The 16,791-nt window shown below is 34.4% G+C and overlaps 1 long non-coding RNA gene across 5 annotated transcripts in view; it reads left to right on the top strand.

The window, feature by feature from the left end:
- Positions 1–905: 905 nt before the first annotated feature.
- The window catches only part of LOC118181616 (uncharacterized), a 976,960-nt gene continuing 961,074 nt past the window's right edge, over positions 906–16,791 (top strand). For 2 of the 5 annotated variants that reach the window (XR_015039860.1, XR_015039859.1), the window contains exon 1: positions 1,584–1,889. This is a non-coding gene — a long non-coding RNA (uncharacterized LOC118181616). Of the gene's footprint in view, positions 1,890–16,791 lie in introns of all 5 variants that reach the window. The other 3 variants (XR_015039875.1, XR_015039873.1, XR_015039874.1) reach the window with 3 other exon arrangements.

Raw genomic sequence — 16,791 nt, 5'->3', positions numbered from 1 at the left:
GAGTTGCCATTCCAACCTTGTATTTTTCTAGGAGGGATTCCATTCTCCTTACTGGACTCTGAAGTTTTTAAATTAATGGAATATTTCAAATTAAGACTTTGTGAAGATGTACTTTCACTCTATGACTCCAGATAATAAAAGCATGTAAAATTACAGTCCTTACTATCTCTTTGTATAAGATGATTTATGTTCACTTACTTTTCCCATTAAAATAATGGTTGCGTATTAATTTAGAGCACAATTAATTTAATTTTAATCCTTTCTTAAATGATCACAAAATACTGGCCAGTGTAATACCGAAAAAGATTGCCTCTCACTTTAAGAAATGAGTTAGATTGGTAAATATTTAAAGCTAATATCACGAAAGGGAAATTCTCTTGTTCTAATTATGATGTGCACTTGATAGCACGTTATAGCAAAACCAAGTAAAATACTAAAGTACATGCCTGCTGAAAAAAATATGCAACAAAGGCAAAACACTGAATAAAATAAGAACTATTTAATGGATATGAGGGAAATTGATGCAAGAAGTTGGTGTGGCATTACTACACCACATAACAATAAAGCAAAGAGGTACAAAAACACATGTATTACCACCATCACATCGCGAAAGACCAAATAGGTCGGAAGAATATGCAATCTAAACATCATGCTAATAATACCCTTTAGCTGAAATGCATGCTTAACAACTGCGAGGTAAGCTTGCCATGTGTTGTGGCAGTAGCGACCATTCTTGTAATAATGCATGTCGGAAATCGTGGAGGGTGCCTGATACCTGCTCTTCGTCTACCCACACAATGCTCTATGGAATTCGGGTCCAGTGATCTAGCAGGCCACGTTAGATATGGAATGGTTTATCGCTGTCCAGATAACTCCAACGTTATCGTCCATAAATAGCGCGTGGAACCTATTTTACAAGCATTTATTTATTATTTTTACATTATTTGTACCTATTTTACAAATTTTGCAGAATTTCGTTCTGATATTGGGCGGCTGTAATGGAATCACATCGTCTCTTTCGACGATGTTTGGCACCACATACATGTCCCTGGCTCTCACCATATCATTGCCCTTCGAGAATTGTACTGGACTTTAAATTGTGACTCATCTGTAGTTGCCGCACAGCTCTGGTGTCCGACTGCGATGTTGATGAGGAATCTGCATAACTGTATATATGTTTCTCGCATTTTGATAAAACAACGGTATCCAGAACCAACCAATTTTGAATGACGTAATCCTACTGCGAATATGGCCATCTTATCACAAAATGTAACAACATTGTGCAAAATTCCTTTGGTCGAACTTCGAAAGGGTTTGCCTTTTGAATTCGATGATGCTTTGGAATCCATGAGCAAAAATATCAAACAAAAAAACACAAAAGTATTAGACAATAATTAATTGTGACTGATACAACGATCTTGAGATGGAAAGAACTGAATTTAAACAAGCGCAAAAGGGAGAAGCTAAGAACACTCTGAGATCACTGAAGGAAATTCCAAGCAAGTGTAATTTTCCGTCTCTCCAGACCTTCCTTTCTCCCCCCCCCCTGGCTTGTTCCATTTTCTTGGCAGCGCGCCAAACCCAGTCTCTGTCGCTTGGACAAGCAGTAGAGGGAAAGATAAAATGGTGGAATTTGTTGAAGTTCGGCAAAAGGAAATATCATCGTGGCCATCCTGTTGAGGGGCAGTAGGTATTTGGAGGTGTGGAAAGAGGGTCTGGGAGATTATTTTTAGTAGCTGTGCATGATAGAAGTAGGGATTTGTGATTTTATTTATTTGTGAACCATAGTATGAATTTTCTGAATATTGTGCCTGACTGTCATATAAATACGGTGATTACGTGGCGGTATGAAGTTGGTATTTCTGTTTTTCAAAAAGTATTAATTCATGGTAAGTGCATTTTATTTTATTCTTGTTCTTATTTTGTAGAATGTTATGTTCATTGTTTCTTTAGTATGAATTTCTGTTGTTTTTTTTTAATTGTTTGAAATTTATTTTAGTTATATTAGTTTATTTTGTTGATTTGTGCGTAGCATCTTGACTGTGCAATTCGTAGATGTTTTTTAAAGTTGAAATAGAACGCTGTGTACATGGTATTCTTTGAAATTTATTAAAGCGAGGTGTGCGTAGTTCGTAGATTCGTTTGTTGCCTAGATTATGCAATTCAAAGATGTTTTTTTAAGTTTAAACAGGATGCTGTGTACATGGTATTCTTTGAAATTTATTGTTATGTTAATTTATTAAAGCGAGGTGTGAGTAGTTCGTAGATTCGTTCGTTGCCTAGATTGTGCCATTCGTAGATGTTTTTTTAAGTTAAAACATATCGCTGTGTGCATGGATTCTTGTCAAATATTTTTGGTTAGAAACTTTACGTTTTTGCTATCTAAATTTTTTGTTTTTGTTTCAGATTTTTAGCTTAAATTGTGTGTTCAAAATGTGGGTTTTGCATGTGCGAAAACCGCGTTTATGGAGACATTTTAGGCTTAAAGTTTGAAATGTAGACAAAAAATTTAGATAGTAATATGGCAGCGTTTGGCGAGAAATTTGGCGACTTGAGGGCGCATATCAGAGTGGTTCCTAAAACTTTAACGAACTCTGCGATTTAAAAGCGAGCAATGGCAACAAATGTCACATTTAGAAGAATAATTTCTGTGCATTTCGCTCATCATCATTATCGATATTGCCGGCATATTGCTGTTTTTACGCAATGTTTCCGGCTCATGATACTTAAGGCTCGTTTCCACTACTGCGTACGAACGCGTTGCGTCAATTGAAGACACGCCTACGGCATCCGTACAAGCGTTTCCACTGCTGCGTATGCGTAAAATATTTTCATTTTCCGCCGCTAGGTGTCACTGTAATATTTTGGCGCAAGCAGTTCGCAAGTTACGACGCTGAACATCTGAATTTTTCCCGCTTAAGCGAGTATTATTTGTTTTGGATTTGATATGGAATTTTAGATAAGTAAGGTTATAATGCATATTATGAACATCACGAATTCCATAGAAGCTGAACTAAATTAAAAAAAAAAAAAAAATGTGTTTCTAGAAGCCTTAAATATTATGAAATAATATATATATTATTAAACCTAAAATGTACTGTTAGTGAAAAAGTAAACAAATAAATAACATAAAATAAAAAAGTTAAAGGGATTAAAAAATAGTTGGTACTTTAAAAGTACAGAGCAACTGTAAGGAAAGGTTCACAATATTTAAGCAAAATTTGCTATGCTTGTATACCGCTGACTTCAGGGTCATAGCTGGATAATTTATTAGAAATCTCGTTTGTTTTAAAATGCACTATGGGCAGTTATATTTTATACATAATCCATAAAATATTATTTTTAATTTAAACATTTTTAATTCATATCTCTTTTTATACAAGAAGTTATAAAAATAAGATTTTTCTCTTTATATATACACACATTAGGTAAAGAAAATGGAAATATTTAATTAATTAATTCCTGCACTTCTGCAGGAGAGGACTGGATTTAAAAGCAATTATTATAGTAATTTTTTGTTAAAAAAATGTTTAGGGCATTAATACTGTCTCATGTTAATTGGAATGAAAGTTTAGAGTCGTAAACATCCCAAAGTCTGAGCACATGTATATACATTCACATAAAAGTGAAACGAAAATATATATATATATATATATATCTGCAGGGTTTCGAAATAAATTAAATTTAAATAATTCTCTTGCGCCATTGCTGCAAGGAATGAAATTTGAATTTAACAAACATTTTCTGTTCGTAAAAATTAGAAGTTAATTAAATTTAAATGAAATTTAATGCAAACAAATAAAGGATTAATTATTGCTGCGAACTAATATACAATATCATTTAAATTCTGAGAGCATATGTAAATCAAGTGGAAGTATCAAAAATCCATGAATAAATATATAATTCCAAAAATTTATTTATCCTATTATTCAGTTATGTATTTTTATAAGTTTTTTAGGATTAAATCTATCCTATTATTCATTTATGCATTTTTATAATTTTTTTAGGATTAATAATCTATCCTATTATTCACTTATGCATTTTTATAATTTTTTTAGGATTAATAATCTATCCCATTATTCACTTATGCATTTTTATAAATTTTTTAAGGATTAATGAATTTTTGGAATTATATATTTATTCATGGATTTTGATACTTGCACAGCAATAATTAATCATTTCTTTGTTTGCATTAAATTTCATTTAAATTTAATTAACTTTAAATTTGCTTTTTACGAATAGAGAATGTTTGTTAAATTCAAATATATATGTACAGGATATGCTTTAAATTAGTATTATATAATTTTCAAACTTTTTTGCGGGAAAAATTTAAATAAATAAGAGCATAAATAAAACAATATATTTAATGCATATAATAATAGAAGTAAATTATAAAACACGAATATAGATCAAATTGGAATAAAAAGGTAAGAAAGTTGCAGACATGGTGCAAAAAGCGTATGGGATTCGAACTCACGACTCCAAAAAGTGGACATCGTTACCATCAGCTTTACCACTAAGCTAGGATCACACATATTTTGGGTTATATACATCATCAAGTAAATCAATTCTTAAAACTTAAGTTTTGGTCCTATTTCACTTTGCTATTGTCTGAAAAATTCACCAGAGTTTGTTCTTCAGCTTCTAGTACATTTTTTGGAAAAATCATTATCTTTTAAAGTGGCGTTCCGATTGAAGTTAAACGGGCTGCTAAAAATATATTTCATGTGCTTACAAATATATGTTATCCAAAAAGATATATTTATAAAGGGAAATACAAATTTAACATACTCTTCAATGAACTGGAGTATTTAAAAGGCTATTAAATTTAATTTATAATTAACGTTTTTAGTTTTTACCTGTTTCAAAAGAAAAAAAATAGCAAATATTTTAATCATATCTAATTTGCTATAGCAGTTTGATATAGTCAGACATTCATTTTCATTAAAGCTAAATGAGTATGCAGAACTAAAAAATGATTATCAGAACAAATTTTGCTATTTCATTGACTTGGAATGATAATTTTTGCCGCTGATTTTCTTGAATGAACAAGTACTGTAGTTGCAGTTATCTTGTTTTTCTTATCATTTTAAACTAAATTCAGCTGATTGCTGTCATTTTCAGCACGCAGATTTCTCGCTATAATGTTAATTCAGAAATAAGTATTTTTTAGCTAAACATTCTTTCCCTATTAGCGAGCGTTCATCGCTACTTCTGCCGCCATTAATTTTTAGTCACTGCACCTGATTGCTCCTTTTTCACCACGTGACCCCAACGCAACCGCAGACATACGGATAGAAGTTGAACATTGTTGAACTCCATCTGTATGTCATCCGTCACCGCACACCGACCGGATTGCAGATGTCAATCAAAGTGAATTCGCTCGCTGATTGGAGAAACGCATACGCACCGCAACGCATACGCAGTAGTGGAAACGGGCCTTTAGGCCCAAAGGGCGCATGACGGTAGCAGAGTTGCCAACTCTCCCGATTTAGGCGGGAGACTCCCGATTTTCAACCGCTCTCCCGCCAACCCGATTTACAACATATTTCTCCCGACTTTTTCTTATTCTTAAAATTTCTCACGATTTTTATGCAACTTGGCTTAATACTTTGTTATATGTATAAAAAAAGTGCTTTTGGACGTCTGAAAGCAATTGAATTTTCTCTACATTATATCTAAAACAAAACCTTGCGAATCAGATAGCTTCTGCTTTGTGAGTGAGAGCATTATACGTATCCAGAAACGTCATTCTCCAGTTCTCCAATGGGCTTCGAGCTCCACTGCGTGTCAGCTGGCATATATTAGCCAATGAGGACAAAGCAAGTTGTTATTTGGACGTTTAGTTATTTCGTTCATTTTGTCCTGAGTTGTGTGAGTACACGTGCCTTAGGGAAATAGTTTTAGAAATTATCATCTTTTGTTACGTCTGCGAGAAAGGTGAAATACTCGTGTACGTTTCAAAAATCGTACACAGTTGACTTTCCTTCCATTATTTCCTCAAGGAAATGTAATAAATTTGCGATGTGTACCGCCTGTCGTTGCGATTTTTCGATTTCGTATGTTGGAAGGGCGGATGTTCTCAAACATGTGCGTACACAAAAACACAAGGATAACATGAGTTGTTTTGAAAAAAACGAAAAATTAAATTTTTCTTCGGAAACAAAGGAGCAAAAAGTTATTAATGCAGAATGTCTGTTCTCTGCCTTTTTACTGGAGCACAACCTGCTACTGAATGCATCGGCTGCAGCTTTATTTAAAAAAATGTTTCCCGATAGTGAAATCGCTAAGAAATACTCAAGGTGCAAGAATCAAAACAGGTGCAATGAAAAATAAATCTTCAGTTATTGATTGCATTAAAACAGCTCCGTTCTGCCTCTCTACGGATAGAAGCAATTCAAAACTGTATCCAATTGTTGTTTCTTTTTTTTGATCCAGAGTCTTCAGAAATTGAGTGCAGTTTACTTTATGTTCCCACTTTGGAAGGACATTTGACAGGCTTTAATATAGCACAGTTAATTATTAAAACTTTAAAAGAAAACTGCAGGCACTCTGGATAATTGCTTAGCACTTGGAGCCGATAATGCACCAGTATTGGTAGGCTTGGAAGGCTGGTGTTGCAGGCATCTTAAGAAAGGAAAATTCAGATTATGAGGTGCACCTGTCACCTCTTAAATTTAGCAGCTGAAAAAGGGGCAACTTCTTTACCAATAAATGTGGATGAACACATTGTTGATATTTATTATTATCTTGAAAGGAGTTCTAAAAGAAAGGAAAAATTGAAACAGTTCCAACAGCTGCATAACAGCAGTTTACAATTAGAAAACTTGGATGAAGTTATAAAATCAGCTACGATTGACACCCAGTGGAGTTTTAATTGCAAAACTGAAAGGTGCTGATGGAATTTTAAAATATAGTGAACTGTCTAGAATTGTGTTGGCCATCTTGACAGTTCCCTATAGTAATGCAGAGTGTGAGAGGATCCTCAGTGTTGTTGCGAAAACGAGGACTAAATTTAGATCTAATATTAGAGATGGCACATTAGAAAAACTTTTATTAGCGAAAGCAGGCCTACGTGGCAATTGCTGTGAACACAATGATGAAGTTTCTTTCTTAAAGAAAGCAAAATCTGCCACTGTTTATAACATTTGTACGAAAACTGATTAAAGTGTCTTTTTTTTTTTTTTTTTTTTTTTTCTTAAACGATGCGTGCAGTAAAAATTTTTTTATGTGTAAGGTATTTTTGTGTTGCTTGCATTTAAGAATTAGTTACTACTTAAAGTTCATTCATTATTAAAAACTATATTTTTATCATTTAAAAAGTCTTTTTAACATTGTGAAAAATCTCCTGATTTCTTAAAAAAAATCTCCTGATTTTTGAGTGTCATAGGTTGGCAAGTATGCGGTAGGAAGCAATGACAATTGAAAGGAGGCATCAGTAGTGCGAAGAGGGGGTGACAGCATGACATCACAAGTCTAATAAAACACACAGACGAAGCTCAGAACCAGGAGAGGCAAAACAGGGTGAAAATCAGACTTGTTCTGTTGTTCATGATAGGTACATGTCATAATAAGGTAATACAAATAAGCTGAAGCATATACAATTTATTATAATGAAAAATACATAAAAAAAAAGAGTAAAATAAAATACGACAAAAGTCTATATACATATATACAGCGACGTTGCACTCGTGATAAAGTTATGTAGGAAAGTTCCAATCTCGAGCGGTGAAGGCCGCAAGCGGTCGAATACGTGCGTCTTCTGCAAAAATCTGATAATCAAATACTTTGAAGTGTTTCATATGAGGACAATTTTTTGCTTTTTCAAAGAATTTTCTATTAATTTTATGAAGAAACTCTTCAACTCTGTCAATATGTAGGTCTCTATGTAAGGTCTCATTTGAAACGTAAAAGTGCGCATTAGTAATTATTCTGCAAGTTTGTTTTGCGTAATTTGGAGTTTTTTCATGTCACTTTGAGTGTAGGTCGTCCAGGCAGGTGATGCGTAACAGAAAATTGGTCTGATAATTGCAGTATAGATGTGTCGTTTCCTTTTGAGATCAAGTCTAAAGTTTTTCCCTATTAGAGGGAGGAGATTATTGATAGTATAGGAGGTCTTCCATTTAATACTGTGAATATGGTCTTTCCAGGTAAATCTGTGATTCAAAACTATACCAAGATAAGTAGCCTTTTTAACAAGTGGCACTTCTTCATTAAAGATATTAATTTTTTTTGTCCAAAGGGATTCTGGAATGTTTCTTGCCGATGATAATCAATTGGGATTTTTGTCCGTTAATCGCAATTCTCCATTTAGTGCACCATTCTTCTATGGCTGGAATTTTTTCTTGAAGTTTTATCAGTGCGTGATCTTGATTATGTGACTTCACGGCAAGGGCGGTGTCATCTGCATAACATCCGAGGTACGTATTGAGATCAGAACTATTGGGTAAATCATAAACATAAAAGAGATACAAAATTGGGCCAAGAATAGATCCTTGAGCTACCCCGGCTTTCAGATATTTGGTCTCAGAGTGTTCATATCCAAAGTTTACAAAGAATTTGCGGTTTCGTATGAAAGAGTTAATAAGTAAGATGAGGTCTCTACTGAAATCAAGAGTGATGAGCTTGAAAATGAGCCCCTCATGCCAGACGCGGTCGAAAGCTTTCGCCACGTCTAGCATGAGTAAGGCGACACTTTGATGTCTAAATAAAGCGGATCCAATAAATTCACACAGACGAACAAGTTGTTTTGTCATTGAGAGATTTTTACGGAAGCCAAATTGTTCCATTGGGAGCTTATCCATATGCGGTTCAATTCTTTTATAAATGACCCGTTCGAAAATCTTACCAAGTCCTGGGAGTAGACTTATCGGACGGTATCCTTCCGGTTTGGTGGCATCTTTACCCGGCTTTGGTAGAAGAATGACTTTAGCCTTTTTCCATTTTTCGGGAAAGTAGTTATTTTCTAGGCAGGCATTAAGAATGCTGACATATCGTGTGACAGTATTAAGTGGCATATTTTTAATTGCAACATTCGTAATTTCATCATAACCAGGTGCTTTCCGGTTTTTCAGGTTTCTGATAATGTTTCTAACCTCTGTCGGAGATGTATATTTAGTGCAATTTTTGGCCCCTGGTCCGTCGAGCCAGTCTTTGATAAATTGCTGAATGTAAGATGAGAAAAGAGGGTCACAGGGATCTTGATTCGGTATAAACTGTTGTTCTAAGTGCTCTGCCATAATGGCGGCTTTTTCTTTATGAGTAAGTGCAATTCTGTTATTACAATAAATTGGTTTATTGCAAGGGGGCTTGCGCCTAAGGTTTTTTGCAAAAGACCAGAAATCATTGCCAGCTTCATTAAAGCTCTCAATTTTATTATTCCAGACCTCATCCCGATGTTTCCGAATCTTGCAGCTGATAATATTATTAAGTCTATTAAGTTCTTTCTTAACCCCTGGGTTCCAAGAGATATGCCACCTTTTTCTCAAACGGTTTCTCTGTTTAATCATATCTCTAATTTCTCTGGGTAAACGGAAATTGTCTTTATCAATAGGAATTTTTTTGGTAGCAGTGTTGTATGCACTGAGGATACTATTGTTGAGAATTTCGATTGCATTATCAATATCCTCTTTATTCTTGAGTGAGCTAATAATTGGAGGGTTTTCTAACAGTTGTGCGTAATAATGCTGCCAGTCAGTGATGTTTTTAAATTTATTTTCTTCGCATTTGTTAGTGCCCAAAATAGCGATAACCGGCACGTGATCGGAGGTAAGTTCAACTTTAACATCCAAGTACATTGGAATGTCAGTATTTGTAAGCACAATGTCTAAAATATCTCCTCTTCTAGGGTTTTCTGGGAGGTACGTATAAACTGAAGGTGCGTAGAAATAGATAGGATAGTTATTGATAAACTCAATTAGGACTTCGCCATTATTGTTGGTTCTTCGGCAGCCCCATTCAGTATGTTTTGAATTCAGATCTCCAGCCAGGATGATTTGTTTATTATTTGGGAGAAGTTCAGTTAATTTGTCAATATCCAATACATTGTTCGGTGGATTATAAATTGCAATAAAATAGACAACTCCATAAAATGGGAGTAAAACTGAGGCAATAACTGCTTCATATCCATTATCACGATCTTCGCTGATGAGGCAAGAGTGCAGAGTGTTTTTCACAAAAATCGCGGCCCCACCACCTCTATGGCTTAGTCTGTCACATCTATAACATCTATAGTTTGCGATGTTCAAATTGTAGCAGGGAGTCGCAAACGTTTCTGTGATGAGTGCAACGTCAATATCATACACAAGTAAAAAGTTATGAAGCTCCGTAATTTTGTTCTGGACGCTGTGTGCGTTCCAGGTCATGAACTGAATAGGGGCCCGACTATTTCTGTATTGACCCATTATCTAAAGTCTGTGTTTTGGTAGTTTCTGGATTGGTTTGAATAGTCTGATTTGTTTGTTGAGTTAATTGTAAAAAGCCAGCGCCTTTAATGATTTTTACTAGCTCCGCTAGATTAGCAAAAACTGTTTTTGCTTCATTAATAGTTTCTGAATACAGTCCTGATGATATGGCTTGTGCGTAACTTTTTCCTTCTATGATACGGTTTGAGAATGTTTTGTTTTTGACATTGTTATTTGTGCTATTATTGTTCTTGGGATACTTTTCACAACCCTTAAAACTGGATGTGTGAGGTCCCCCGCAGTTCGCACAGACTAGGGGCTTATCAGGGTTTTTTCTGTCAGGGCATTCTTTAATTGAATGGCCTCCGCCGCATCGGACACATTTCGGTGCATAGTTGCATCCGGCTTGGGTATGATTGAAGCCCTGACAGTGAAAACACTGTATGGGCCCCTGTCTGCCTCTATACTTCACCACTTTGATTTTCATATCGCAGAGTTTATATTCATTATAGATTCGTTTCGAATCATCAGTTTTTGGTAAGGTAAGAAGAAATAATGGGAGTGGGATGACTTCCCCCCCTCGTCGTCGTGACATTTGTTTAATTTCAATAATTTTGTAGTTCAGTTCCTCTAATTCAGTTTTAATTTCCTCAATATCAGAAGTAGTAGTAAGTCCATTTATGACCACTTTTAAATTTTTATCTTGAGGCAGTATGTAGGAGTGATGCTCAACTTTGAGCACTTTAACCATGCCCCTATAACTTTCAGCATCTCCAGCAATGACCTTTATGCCATCATTCCTCAGATTTTGTCCGATAAATGAGAATTTTTTGGTGTGAAATATTTTCTTGATATTTCTCCAAGTCATGACATTTTCCTTAAGAATAAGTGGTGGGAGTTTTCTTTGCGTATTAGTCTCTGAATTTTGTGTATTACTTTCAGTGCGGTCATTATTAGTTATCGTCTGATTATTTATGTCATCCTGATTTTCTGTTTCGTTAACATTAGTATCCATATTATTATCAGTTTCGTTATCTTGATTTTGTTCAACAGGTGTTTGCACACTATTAATCGGCGCATGATCATTTATGCTATTACTAACTTGATTAGCTGTAATGATCGGAGAGATTATTTGTGTGTGCGTGCTGAGTTTCACTTTTTTAGCAATGGGTTTGTGAATTTTTGTTCTCACGGTCTGGTCGCCTCTGCGGCGTTTAATTGGTTCCTCATCAGAACTTGTGTCTTGATCAAGTGCTTTTTCCTCAGTACTGTTGTTTGAATCATCATGAAGTGTTATAGGACTTCTGGCCCTGCTATTTTCATCTAAGTTTTTAGCGATGTTAGGTGTAGGTGTTTTATCATTGACACTGTTATTTTGTTCTTTCAACGCATTTACAATCTCAAGTGAGCTATGCAGAAAATTGTAAAATGTGTTTTCAATATCTGATAATTTTCCATCATTTTTGTCTCTGATTTTATCCAACTCCTTAATCTGGTTTGTGTATATTTCCACGAGCCTCTCCATGGTCCGCTACGCAGAAATAAACGCAAAAATCCAAAATCCAGCGCCCATAGAATGGAGTCCTGCACCCCGGGATGGAGCCTGGCCCGATAGCCTTCTCCACAGACGGATGTGCAGGCGAAGAACACACGAGGCCCCTGACAATCACCTGAAGCGAGAGCTTCGGGGTAACTACGTGTGTTATCCGATCCAAAATCAAACGCGCAAAATTAAATAATCCGATTAAATATAAAACGCGCAAATAGTCTTAATGATAAGCAATATGGCATGTGAAACCAGCAATCAGGCAATTATGGCAAGACACGTGGTGGTGAAAATCAAAATTTTGCGAAATAATTCTAAAATAAAATACTCAAACTCGTGAAAGCATATAAGCATTCACAAATAATACAAACCGCAAAATAGCATTGAAAAATGCTGATGCAATCAGATTCGTACTAGCACGCGGTCTCACAATGAAACCACACGAGACGGACGTACTTGCCAAACTTGCCTTGTACTAAGGAGATTAGAGATTCTTTGTACTTGCTAACCGGATCTGAGAGGCAGGAACAATATCCGACGGCGAACCTTCATCCACCTAATCCCCGCTCACCTATGCATTTCGCTGAAGAAATTTTTACTAGCGTCTACGGAGAGAAGGCAACTTTTGGGATTATGAATCTGATCCTCCCGTCTTACGCGCATCTCAGTTTGCGCATCATGTGACGTTAACAGATACGTCAAAAATGTGTCTGTTTACATTTTGCATTTGACTTCGTGCGTTTTATGCTTCGTTAGTATGTGAATTTTGCTTTCACATATTTATAATGAACTGAAGAATCTCTCAATAAAAGACCCTTCTCGCGGCCAAATACTTAGGAATATTGTGAGGATTCTGCTTCAGAATATTAGAATATATAGCACCAATTTAAATGAGCTGGGTGGTGATATCAATGATCATTCAAGACAATAGATCTGAAATTCACATTTCCGCTTTGATTACGATTGGTAACATCTTTCAGAAAACTGTAATTTCAAAATATTACAACTGTTCTATTTGCAAAAAGTGTTTTTCAAATGCCAGCAATTTATAGCATCATTTGAAGAACATACATTCCAATAAAAAGCATATTTCTACTGCTGAAATATTTAATTCCAATTCAGATCATGCATTTTATAAAGTCGTCAATGGTAATTCGATTTCATATACTTTTGCTTCAAAATCCAGTATAACTTCAAAAAAGTTTTAGCTGCCCTGATTCCAAAAAAAAATGTTTCTCAAGTAACAGCAATCTAAAATGTCACTGCATGAAATTGCATATATCACAACAAACAACATTACTCAAAGCAAGTAAAAATAAAGTTTTCCAATTTAAATGCAGTTTATATAGTCCTCAGTTCAACAATAATAAAAATTTATTATTTTCACAATCAGATAGTGCATTTGCTGCCCTTGAGTGTTCATCATTAAAAAATTATATAAATGCATATTATGTAATGAAGGTTTTCCAAAGGAAAACTTTTCATTACATTTGCAAATGGAACATGAAATAGTCATTGAAAAAGAAGAGAGAGATTTGTCTGTGTTTAATGATTTCATGTTGTGAAAGGAGAATTTTGAAATGGAAACATAATCTAAATTTTTTTAATTTACAAAGAAACATGACCATTACATGTAAAAGATATTTATTTTGTATGCCATCATTCAGGACATTATTTTATATCTAAAGTGCAAGGCATGGGACGTTTAAAAATACAAGGGAGTAACAAAATTAATGCTTATTGCCCAGTAAGCCAGTTTAATAATGGAAAATGTACTGCTTATATAGAAAACCCCATTGTAAGTCATAGAAAGGGTATAGGGCATCTGTCTCTTACAAAATTAGAACGGCAGTTATACCATTCTAATGTTAATTTATGTAACTTAAATTGCTGGAAAAATATCTTTTGATGAAATTTTAGATAAAATTCAAGATTCTGTATATGATACTGCATCTTTTGACAAAGAATAATTTATGGAATATTGAAAATTCGGTACTCTTCCGTTATCAGAACCAGAATCAGAAATGTATGCATGTATGGCTGGATGGATGTGTTCATGTATGCATATATATGTGTACATATGAATGTATACATTTCTGAATCTGGTTCCAGTAACAGAAGTGTACCGAAAATTCTTATAATCCACAATCAAATGCTGTAAGGCATAAAAATGATTGTATAAATGTTAATGAAATGCCTGGGGTTAATGAAATTACTAGTGAGGATAACAACTCTATTTTATTTTATAAGCCTTAAAATAGAATTTTAGAAAGTTATCCTGAATTTTAAAATGATGATTTCACATTAATGAAAATGAATGACTCCCAGAGGCACTTTCTTCAGAAGTTGGGATCAGACTATATATGTATAAATGGTACACATAGGTTGAACGGTTACAGAATTGAATTAATCACACTGCTTTTACTTGATGCTTTGCTTCACGGCTTTCCCTGTGCATTTATTATTACAAACAGAACTGAGCAGGAAGTTTTGTCTGTTTTCTTTGCACATCTGAAAGATAAAGTATGTCAGTTAACACCCGAAGTATTTATGAATATGAATACAAGCTAGTTTTGGCTCACCAGCGGCCGAACGGTAAAGTCACTGAACGCTGGTAGTTTGGTCCGAGGTTCAAGTCCCTCAAACGGGCTGTCTGCATGGGCATTTCCATGTTTTCCCCCATGTGTAATGTGTATACGAGCCAGTTTCCCTTAGAATGTCCTCCACAAAGGCATCCCTCCCCTTAGGCAGATGGCCGTCAAGTGCTTTGCCATAATAAAATAAACCAAACCAACAAACTAGTTTTGATTAAAAAGTTTTCCATGAAGCTATTTCTTCCCCCACATGATCTTTGCCATATTCCAGTTCCAACAATCAAATCAACACATTGTTATTTAACTACTTAATTTGAAGATTTTTGGGCCCACCAGCGGCCGAGCGAGCGATAAAGTCGCTGAACACTAGTAGTTCAGTCTGAAGTTCGAATCCCGTGAACGGGCTTGCTGCATGGGTGTTTTCGTGGTTTTCCCCATGTGTAACGTGTATAGGAGCCAGTTTTCCATAGAAAGTCCTCCACGAAGGTATCCCTCCTCTTAGGCAGATAGCCCTCGAGGCTTTGCCATAATCACACGCACACATTTTGAAGATTTTATAGCAGATTATGAAATATACAATATTATATTGATGCAAAAATATATTTTTTACTCAATTCTGGAGGAAGGGGCAAGTGTTCATTTCCCGTTTCTGCAGATTCCTACAGTCTAGCATTTTCAAACCTAAAACATGATAACCCTAAGTAACATATCACCATCATTGGTATGCATTAGAGCAAACAGATCACTAGAATTTGCATATCTTCTATGTCTATTTGCTTCAATATTAAATCAAAGTCTGTAATAGTTAATGTGAAAGGCTTGAAATAAAGCAGTATGCATGATTGTTTAGAGCTCATATTCACAATATCATTATTGTTTAGAGCCTGTTCTCTGGAAGTAATTTACAGACTTGCTGGGAATTTTATTAAAAATGATATACTTTTCTGTAGTTGCTGCATAAAAAGTAAAAGCCGTGTGTTGGCCATCCCTGGTGTAGGATGGTAAGGATAAAAATTGCCTTTCTCTCGACATGTTGCAATGCAGTGAATATAACTGAGCTTTAACTTCAAATATCTTGAGTTATACTTTGTGCAGCAAATGAAAGAAATATGTGTTATCCCTGTTTCATTCTTACTTTTAAGCAATTCTACTGCAGAACGTAGCTTGAGAGTTATACACCAGAAATATGATATACTTGTCAGCTGGACTAACACCACAGATTTACACCAGTGGCAGGGCCGTCCCTAGGCCATTGGCTGCCTGTGTACTTTCCTAAGAATACAGTGCCCAAACTTAAAAAAAAAAATTCTTAATGATTAGTTGAATTTTTATTTCATACTCACTAAGTACTTATATGTGACAAATTGTATAAAAAGTATTTACATGTGACAAGTACAATGAATTAAAAATATTTAGTCGTGGTATCGCGAGTGTTCAGCTGTTGCATAATTTTACAGCTGCACCGCGCTAGGAACGGCCCCGACAGTGGAAGATAACCATGTTCAAATCATGACAAAATTACTTCAACAACACAATCAACTGGCTATTAAATTGTTGGTGAAGGTTACTTATCAAGTTCCTATAATTAATAAATATCCTTATTCAGGACTTAATTTCTAAACTTAGAAGTGCCAGAACCCTATGCTAAACTGTCAGCAAAGGGGAAGAAAAGTAAATAAATAAATAAAATGACTGTTACAATCATTAATAATTTAAAAATTAAATAGTTAATTAATACCAAACTAATTCATTATTATTTAATTAATATTAATAATTATCAATTATTTTTAATTAATGATTGTTATTTAATTAAATAAATTATTATTAAAAAGCTAAATTATTAAAGTAATTAAAATTAAGTAAAATGTAAAAAGATAAATTAAAATTTAATAAGCGATTTGTAATACAGTTTTACTGCAAAAAATAAAATTTTTGAGATCAAATTTTTGTTCAGTTGCATAAAAGAAGTGCCGGAGCCTTTTTATTTAGGCCTCCGGCTATATTTATTATTTATTCCATAAACTAAGAAGTACCGGAGCCAGGCTCCGGTGCAATTTAAGCTCTGTCTCTATTAACTTTTTAAAATTATTATTTAATTAATATTAATAATTATCAATTATTTTTAATAATTGATTATTATTTAATTAAATAAATTATTATCAAAAAAGCTAAATTATTAAAGTAATTAAAATTAAGTAAAATGTAAAGAGATAAATTAAAATTTAATAAGCGATTTGTAATACAGTTT

This window comes from Stegodyphus dumicola, chromosome 2, assembly GCF_044657685.1.
Source record: "Stegodyphus dumicola isolate Sdum_Otavi_A_Nest chromosome 2, ASM4465768v1".
Classification (NCBI taxonomy): Eukaryota; Metazoa; Arthropoda; class Arachnida; order Araneae; family Eresidae; genus Stegodyphus; species Stegodyphus dumicola.
Note: the sequence above shows the minus strand (reverse complement) of the source record. Positions and strands in the feature narration are given on the sequence as shown.